Source organism: Manis pentadactyla, chromosome 14, assembly GCF_030020395.1.
Source record: "Manis pentadactyla isolate mManPen7 chromosome 14, mManPen7.hap1, whole genome shotgun sequence".
Classification (NCBI taxonomy): Eukaryota; Metazoa; Chordata; class Mammalia; order Pholidota; family Manidae; genus Manis; species Manis pentadactyla.
Genome location: NC_080032.1, coordinates 40,847,459 through 40,857,247, shown reverse-complemented (window position 1 = coordinate 40,857,247; position 9,789 = coordinate 40,847,459). Strand labels below are relative to the sequence as shown.

Here is a 9,789-nt window from a genome sequence, read left to right as displayed (position 1 = left end):
TTTTTCAGCCTTCCATAAGATCCTGCTTTCATTTGCCTAATTACACTGATAAAAAGCTGCACAACATTTCCATGGTATAGTTATATAAAAAGATAAGGCCTAATCTAAGTTCTACTGGCGTGTTTGCTTAAATAGGTGTGATGATGTACACAGGCATCCAGGATCCTGCATTCCTGGGGACAGGATTCCCCAGGCCATCTTTGGAGAGAGACGAGAAGTGCTACCTGTCACTCACATGGCAGCAACCTCTTGGCCCAGCTGTCTTTCTCTCTGGCTGTTGTCACCCATGTTTCCTGGGTGTAGTGCGGTATTTCCCTTACAGGGTATTTTTAAGCTAATTATGCATTTCCTTTGTATAGTATAGCATCCAAAGCCTAAAGAGATACTCCTGACAAAATGGCTTTCCTGCCATTGCTCTGCCGATTACTCCTCTCCCTCAACTCCCAGTCTTATTTTTCCCTTCTCCTCTGCCTTGTGCTACTTATTCAACTGAAAAAATCAGTTTTGCTTCCCTATGCTCTCACCTCTCCACTTGGAGTCACTGCACACTTGTTCACAATGTCCCTTCTCTGCTGGTTCTCCCCCATCCCTGACCTCTATCCTTCGAACTCTGCCGTCAACCTCTGCTGTTTACTAAAGCCTTTCCAGACGGTCCCTTGAACTTTGTCATTCACTCTTCTGCTTCTCACATTACTGAGTGATTGGAGGTACAGGATCTCTGCATATCAGAAGCTGGTTCTGGAATATTTCAGAATTTATTCCAGGCAGCTGATATCCACCACCAATTGGCAAATGAGAGCCACTGTGCGACAGGCAGGACTCTAAGTGCCTGGGGACAGGAGGTAACAAAACAGAAAATGTCCTTACCTCCTCAAGCTCACATCCTGCTGGTATAACCCACTGGTTTGTTTAACTGTTGTCTATTGCCAAACTTTGGGGGTTTTTAATGAAGTGCCTTGAGAGTAACCCAGCAAGACTTTGTATTTATAAATATACATTTAGAAACTTAAGGTAGTGAGGTTTATTTTCAATGTTTTGATGGATCCTTGATAAGAACAGGTGTACAGATATCCTATTGAGAATGTAGTTGTCAACAAAAGATTAACAAATGTTTAGATCCTGCTGATGGATTTGCTCTTCCAATTAATTTTTAATACAAGCTTAAGTCCCTTTTATCTGAATAGTTCTTATCTTACACAGGTAAATGCATTTGTCCAGGTCCTTCTTGCTGTTTTTAATTTTTTGGTATGGATTTATTTTTCCATCTTGTGAACACAAGAAAAAAGTTTTTAGGGAAGAGGACAGAAGAGAGTGTGGGTGTATTTTCAGTTCTTTGTTCTGTTAGTTGCTTGAACTCAGAGGTGATAGTCAAATATTTAAGAATCTGTATAGGCAGGCCCTGACTATTCAGAACAAGTATGGCCTTATTGGCATGTACCAACTGAATTTAAATCCCCGTGTGACCCCAGGAAGCTGTCTCCTTTCAACTGAAGAGGAATGATTAGATTAAATGTTCACATATTAGTAGTCTGCAGGCAAATATGAGCCTCAAAAGTTTTGTTTTGTTTGCTTTTGGCCAGCCCAGTATTATTTAAAATGAAAAAGAGTGGACATTCTCCAGTTTGCCACAGGCCTCACCATTCTCTGGGGTGTCTTCACAGTCGCTTTGCATGCGTTCATATAACCAGCCATGGCACCAGCCTTGTCCATGATGACATCTGAGTTCGAGTTCCCTGCATGGGAAGCTCTTGCAGGTCCCCCTTTTGGCTCTGACATTCTGGTTCTATTTCTCACTACCTTCTTAGTGGTTTTCTGTTTCACCAGGACTCCAAAAGTACCATGGGAGACAAAAGTTAAATAAATACATTACTTTTAGATGCCTCCTAAGCCTCATCCTCTATCCTCCCTATGATTTGGATTCTAGGTTCTGTATAGTCTTACCAGTGCAGGTGAGAGAGTCAGTAACGAATTTTTAAGCAGACTTGAAGTGTGAAACTTAAATAGCAAGGAAGTACAGGCCCAGGACCTTCCCTCTCTTTGCCCACCCAGAGAACTCCAACTCTGCTGTGATCAGTTAGATCCAGCTGTCCCTGGTCAGTTGTACGATACGCCTCTCTAGGACAGAAGGCAGGACTCCACCTTGCCGGATATCAATGAAGTATTGGTCTGGTTTGGCTCACTTCTTAGGGTACAGTTTGTGGGGCTGGGGATGAAAAGAGAAGGGAGAAATTATCCAGTTTCATATCAGTTAGGATCCTGAGCCACCACTCTGGGGCAGTCCAAGGTCATCCTTGAATTTAAAAATGTTTCTCAAAGTGTATTCCCTGGACAACCTAAATGGCATATTAAAATGCAGATTATTTTCAAAGCTCTGCATCAGATCCCTATGACCCACCTCAGAGCTTGCCTGCAGCTATGGTGCATGGTTCCCATTAATCTCTACACTGCTCCGCCTGAGAGCTTTCTCTGGCTTCAAAGGAGCATTAAGTGCCAGGGAATTCACGGGCAGTTAGACATCTCTCATCCAATAAAGGAAAGGAGTCAGAGAACATAACCCAGCCTCTCCTGTCCTCAGTAAGGCAATTCTAAGGCATGTTCTTTGCTGGGAGCCATGCTACTCAAGCTGTGTAACAAAGCTCAGGCTGGAGGAAGACCCCCACAGATCAAGGGCCTTTGCAGCTGGCTCCCCCTATTACCCACCTTCATTTTGTTTTTCTCCATTATACTATTGGCTTTGCTTTTGGTTGTATTTTTGCCAAAGACTAAGCTAACCTTTGCTAAGCAGCATGGAAAGGAGGAGAACATAAACTTCCCAGAAGCTTTTCAGGACAGTGCTCCTGAAGAATAGAACACGCAGGGGCCAGATGGCGATCTTGGCATAGAATACCGAAACCTGCAGTCAGTTAGTCAAACATTGACTGCCCCATCTCCACCTAAGTGGGAATGCCCCCCTTGTTTGCAATGCTAGTGAAACTAGTGTTGGGGAGTTTTATAGAAATAGAGTTATGAGAGATTACTGAATGGAATAACCCTGTCTGACACTTAATCCATCTTCTCATGTTTTCTTCCCTCTGCTACTTCTATAGTTTTTCTTCTTCCTTCCTAATTACAGTCCTTTACTAGAATTTGTGCCTTATATGTGAAATTACCAAATACCATAATTTTTCAAGAAGTAAAGATACCTCAAGACAAGTGCTGGGCCTGGAAGCCACAGGGCATAAATCTGCAAAGAAGTAAAAAGCTAACATTTTCAAAGACTATTGCTTCTCTCTCACTTACCAGCTTTACATCTCCCTGTATGGCCCTGGAAGATGGCTGGTTAGCCAGAGACGGGTAAGATTCCTCAGGGGAGGAACACCTAAGATAGGCACAGTTGCAGAGGGGTCATCAGGTGAGAAAATGAGGGCCAACAGAGGTGAGGCTTAGAACCTCACCCCCCAAGTGTTGAGAGAAATCTTCTACACCGGTGGATGTTTTGTTGCCCTTGTCCAGCTTGGTTTAATACCTAGTCTATAGGCACAAACCTGATCATCTACACTTGCCTTCTTACAGTTCTAAATCATGCTTTCTATCTTTATCTTGCATCTACCTACAATAGAATAAATTATGAGGGGATAAAATGTACCCATTGCATTAGAAATATAGATGATGATACATGCCTAGCTAACTGTAGCAGTGAGTGACCCGTATTTCACCCTGAGCGGATAGACTCCATAGTCACTATTACATGCTGCATGTTTTGTGGTCACATGCATTACTTAGAAACTGCATTGCACAGAAACGTAAAACATAAAAGAGCATGTTGCTAGGAAAAGTTTCTGTCAAGGAACAGAAAACGATCACCTGTCTAACACTTGACCAACCACGAACAGATTAGAAAGAAGAAGAAAGAAAAAAGCTTGCCTATACCAATTAATGAACAGAACAATAAAAAATAATCATCTCCTTGTGCAAAATGGTATAAATAAATCTGTCATCGGCACTTTGTCGAGAGACCATCTCCATCTGACTCCGTGTCCTGTCTCTCCATGCATCGACTCCGTCTCATCCTTTTGGGCTCCATCCCCCCGCCACTGGAGCTGGACTCTAGCAGTTCTTCATGATTCCTTTGAGGGACCCCAGTGGGAACGAGCCCTGGCTGCCCAGGGCAACAGCCTGCCCATTAATGCACAATTTCTTGCTGCCTCACTTTTCACCTCTGAGACCAACATTCCAACAAAGGGCTTCCATCTGCATCTTTACTTTAGGGTTTCCTTTTGAGGAACTCAGATTAAGGAGCCTCACCTTAAGAGGTGAGGTGGTTGAGTTTTCATAGATAAGAGACTTTGTAGCCAACTGACTGGTGCACATGCAGGCTACCCCACATCTGCCCTGAGCATCTGTTTCCTCATCTGTAAAATGGGAATAACAAGAGTGGCTGCTCCATATGGTGGTTGTGAGGATTAAATGAGTTCATACAAGTTAGCTGCTTATAATGGTGCCTGGCACATAATAAGTATATAATAAATGCTTGCTATTATTATTATCAAATAAATCAAAGTCTCTTGGGTGGGACCCAGAAATATGCTTTTAAAATAAGCTCACCAAATGATTCTCATGCACAATACAATGTAAGAACCTATAAACTGGAGACACACCTCTTTGGCATTCCTGCTCACAAAGAAAACATTGGTGGACGCCAAGTCTCCCACAGCAGATAAGCAGCCAAACATCTTTTGCACGGGAACCCTCATGGTAAAATAATAAGCTGGCCCCTGTTCAGAACCTGGAGAACACGATGCAGGTGATTCTGCACTTGGGGCTTGCAGAGGGACTGAATTCATCCCGCAGCTTTAGCCATATTCCCACATTAAATAAAATAAATCCTAAACTTTACTTCCATTAAACCAGTGGCTCCTGGCAGCATCAATGTCACATGATGCTTTATAGGAAATGCAAATTCTCAGGTCCTATCCCAGACCTAATGGACTTAGTTCTCCAGGGGTGGCCTGGCAATCGGTGCCTTCACAAGCCTTCCCAATGATTTTGATGCAGGCGAAAATTGGAGAACCACTATCCTAAACTAAGGGAATTCTTGAAAACCTCTCCTTTTGTTGCCGATGAGATACAAAAGTCAGAATTTTTCAAGAAGTGTTTCTTTCAATCAGATACCAGTAAATGGGGTTTAAAACAAAACAAAAAAAGAAATCTCAGCTCTACTTAGTAATTTAATTGTGCTTAGTAATGATTGTGACTAATGGGGTCCAAGCATTCTGTAGTTAGTCTTGCAGGAGCACTCCAGAGTTTTGCAATACAAAGAATGTGCAAAATATATATGTAATAATTTATTCATAATAAGTCCTAACTATGTCTTGCATCTAGTTGGACAAAGGATTTCACAGGTGACTTTCTGGCATTTGGGTTCTCTGACCCAGAAGGAATGTAGAACAAATAAATGGAAGAAATGAAACAACTTTGGAAACTTTTATTAACATTCAAGAGAAAAACATTGCTTAAACTGTGAAGCAGAAAAAGGATGAAATGAATGATTACTTTATTTAAATTAATTCTCCTTCTGGGACATAACAATCATAGGTCCATTTTACCTGTTTTCATTCATCTCTGACTTTTTGGCCTATTTTCTATCTTAAAACTAAAAGAATTTTGGGAAAAACTTTTTTCAGGTCATTTCTGGGACACTTTTTAGGAAATCTCTCCTCCTACAATTATTTAACATTTATCAAAACAAAAATGATTTTGTCCTTAGTATTATATCATTTAATCCTCACATTGTCCATATGATGATACCTTGTTTTTCCTATTTTGCAGATAAATAAACTGAGGCACCAAGAGGTTAAATGACTTGTCTCAAGTTACATATAAAAGGGGGGATTCAAACCCAGGCCATCTGATTCTTCACTTATTGATGCTAAACAGTGAACCATGAGAGAGTGATTATTAACAAACCATTTCTCTGACTATAACAACAGTTCTATGCTATATGAGGATAGACTTTATTTTTTTCAATTTCAGAAAAATCTTAGATTTATAGAAAATTTGCAAAATTAATACAGGAAGTCCAAGAATATCCTTCACCTGTCTTCCTCCAAAGGTAACATTTTAGTCATGATACATTTTTCAAGAATGAGAAATTAACATTGGTATGACACTCTTAACTCTGGTATGGAGTTTAGTCTGATTTTAGGAGTTTTTATGCTACATGTCTATTTTGCTCCAAGACCACATCTAAGATACCTTTTTGCATTTCCATCCTGTCTCCCTAGTCCCCTCCCATTCATGAGAGTTTCTCAACCTTTCTTTGATCTTCATAACCTCGACAGTTTTGAAGAGGACCCATCAGGTGTTTCATAGAGCACTCCTCAGTGTGGGTTTGCCTGACACATTTTCTCATAGTGAGACTGGAAAACTGGGTTTGGGGAAAGAAAACCAGAAAGGTGCAGTGTCCTTCTCACTGCATTCCACAAGGGAGGCTATGCTACCAACACCATATCAGTGGCTATCTTTCCCTTGACTATTTGGCTCAAGGGGTGTGTGCTAGGTTTCATCAGAGCCATGTGACCACCTTCCCCTTCCCACACTCCAGTCGTTGGAAGTGAATCATTGCTAAGTCAGCCCACACTCAAAGGAAGAGGAATTAAGTTCCACTTTCTGGAGTGGGAAGTCTCTACATTTATTAATTGGAATTCTTCTGTACACAAAATTGGTCCCTTCTCCCCCATTGTTTATTTATTCATATCAGTATGTATCAGAGATAGTTTATTCATTGGGTTATAATCCAATATTATCATTATTTATTTTCTTTTTTCAAATTGTTCTAGCTGTGTTCATTGGGAGATATGTCAGGTTGGCCTTTATGTCCTTTTGACACGTTCAATCCTTTTTTGGGGGACAAGGAGAAAGAACTTCCTAATATCTGAAACTACAAGATGCTCCAAGCTTATTTTCTCTGTCCCAGCCCTTTCTCCAAGCAGCCCTAGTTCTTTTTATTGGAGAGCAGCCTTTAGAAACCAAGATCTGGACACTGGTTGTGTTCACAGCTAGTGGATGTCGGATGTCATTACTTCTAGGCCCTGTCAGCTGACAGAGCAAGTAAATGTGTGTGTATACTAGGCATGTATGCACATATGCCTAGATTTATTTCTGTATCTAGTTCTCTGTACGTATTATATTAAAATAGTATTAGAATAATATATATATTAAAATAAATATATGTACATATTAAATACACATTAATTTATTCATATTTAAAAAAACATAACTTCATACCAATACCTCGTATTCTAATCCAACCCCATCCAGGACATTCTTTCCTTCTTGCATATTTGTAACTTCTTTCTTTGATATCTCTTTACTTATTAGTTCAATCATAGTATAGACTCCTAACCCACAGCCCTCTAAGAAATATTTATCAACTAGATCAAGGTGTTGAGAGTTCCAAAGTACCATTTTCAGAAATGACGTAGGTCAGCCCCTTGTTGCTCCTCCCCTTTCAGTGAGGTTATATCATACATATGCAATACAGTTAAATTCATTTGTCAGAGTCAGCATTCCATTCTAGGATGTGATAGATTTTTATAATTCATTTACACAAGGATTTATTGAATATTAGGACTTCTAGAAACCACATAATGCTTCATATGTTTTCTGTATATTTGAGTTTACATATATATGTAAGGCTCTATATGTAATTTCTTTCATGTTCTCTGAAGAAAAATATCCATACATACAGGAAAGTAGAAAGAAAAGAAAAGAAGTCACTGGGAAACTATTGCCTAGAAATAATCATGGTCAACATTTGAGGATATTTTGTTCATGACTCATCTAGTTGATGAAAAAAATGGCATTATATAATTCATATAATTTTGAACCTGATTTTTACCTAACTGTATCACAAACATAAGAGACTATTTTGATATTTAAAACACAAATTAAAAAACATTTTTTTCTCTCTATTCCCCCAGGAATTTCAGATTAGTAATTAGAGATGCCAGAAAATGCTTATACATCCCTCCCAATAAACAAATGGGACTTCTTCTGGCAAAGGGACCTGATTAATACAATGTGTGCAAACATTAATTGATGGTGTGAATTAAGAATTGAATTCCTGTTTTAAAGACCTTATACATGTGGTGCAATCAAGGGAAGCATTTAACCAGATTCCTTGATGAATTCCATTGTGTGCTGTTGAATACCTAATTTATAATTGCATCAGTCTGTAAAATAATCTATTAATAAAATTGAAAGTAAAATTGGGCATAGATTCATTATCTGAGTCCACTGTGGATGCTCCCTGAAGAACATTTTCCCTGCAAATGAGGTGGAGACCTCATTATCATGTGCAGCCAACTGGGGAGCACGTATCTGCCCTTTGTTCTTGGAATGATGAGTAATATTCCAGCAAGCCAAGTAATTCATTCAAGTTAGTGGAAAACTTGAGAGCATGCTTAATCTTCTTTGGTGCTAATTAGCGTTGTTTTGGGTTTAAAAAAATGTTTCATAATTTACTGAGTTGAAAAATCAATTGCTTATCGGCTCTGTAGAGGTAACTGTAACTCTGCTGGTAGCTCTTGGCCTTTGTGGAGAAGAGGCTGGGCCTCTGAATCACAGTGGCTTTTTAGAACCTTTGCTTTCCCACTGCTGTTTGGACTCATTCAAGGTCAGGGTAAAATTTCCCAGAGGATCGATCCAATACAATTGTGATTGGACTCAGAAAAAATCGAGAAAATCTGCAACTAAATGGGAAGGAAGTAAAGCGCCTGAAGTGAAGTATTCTTCCAACCAACCCACCATGATTGATTGAGCACTGACAACATGCCAGGCACCCTGCTAGGGAACGCAAATACAGAAATTAATTTGGGTGTCCCTTTTGGTTGTGAGGAAAAAGAGGAGGAGGAAGAGGAAGTTGGGGAAGACGGGCAGTTGGCCATTGTGGGCAACCACAGTGCTGCTGAGAACGAGGCAGCCAGTGCTGGCGATACAATTCATAACCCTCCAGGGGCTGGTCCCAGCCCAGCAGGTACCCCACCAGCCCTGAGGTCCAGGTGCAGAGGCTAAGGGTCAGCTGCCCAGAAGGTGATCTGCTTGGACCTGTCACAGGGCATGGCCTTGCCAAAGCTAGAGTCCTTTTATAGCTGCAAAACCAATGCCTTTATCTCCCAGGAGATGATGGAAATGTTCCTTTGAACAAAACACAAAATGGACAAGGGCCACAAATTCACACTGGTGGTGATGAAGGAGGACACAGCCCGGATGTTTGGCTTGACCTCCAACCTTCATGAACTCAGTAGCTGCCCCTAGACCTGGCCTTCTGCTCCATACTATCCCTGTCATTAGCTGTTTGCTCTGCCAGCCCCAGGTCCCCCTGCAGGTCTGTGAAAAAAATGTTTCAGTTCTGGTGTTTCCTCTTCAACATTGTCTATATGCACAACAGCACTGATGAGAGGATGAGCTGGAAGGACACGTGTGCCTTCATGCACAGCCTGGATACCAAGGGAACCAGCTGTGCATATGAGGCAGTGCTGGTCCGACCAGACCCTGAACTGCACAGGGCGTGACCCAGATTTTCCTCACTCACTGCAAGTGCCCTGCTAGAGCCAGGCCTCCTACGACATGCTGGAGGATGATGAAGCACCCACTGAGGGTGAGGTTGCTTTTGAACCATCTCTGTACATCTTCATGTTCTTGTACAATGAAACCCATAGCCCAGAGTATTAGTTCTCAAACTGGGCTCTGTGGGACCCCTGGGGGTTCCAGGAGGCACCCAGGGCACTTGGAGGACTATGGAAGGAA

General features: G+C 41.1%; 1 pseudogene; it reads left to right on the top strand.

Moving 5' to 3' along the window:
* Positions 1-8,811: 8,811 nt before the first annotated feature.
* On the top strand, positions 8,812-9,554 carry LOC118912762 (BRISC and BRCA1-A complex member 1-like; annotated as a pseudogene).
* Positions 9,555-9,789: the final 235 nt, after the last annotated feature.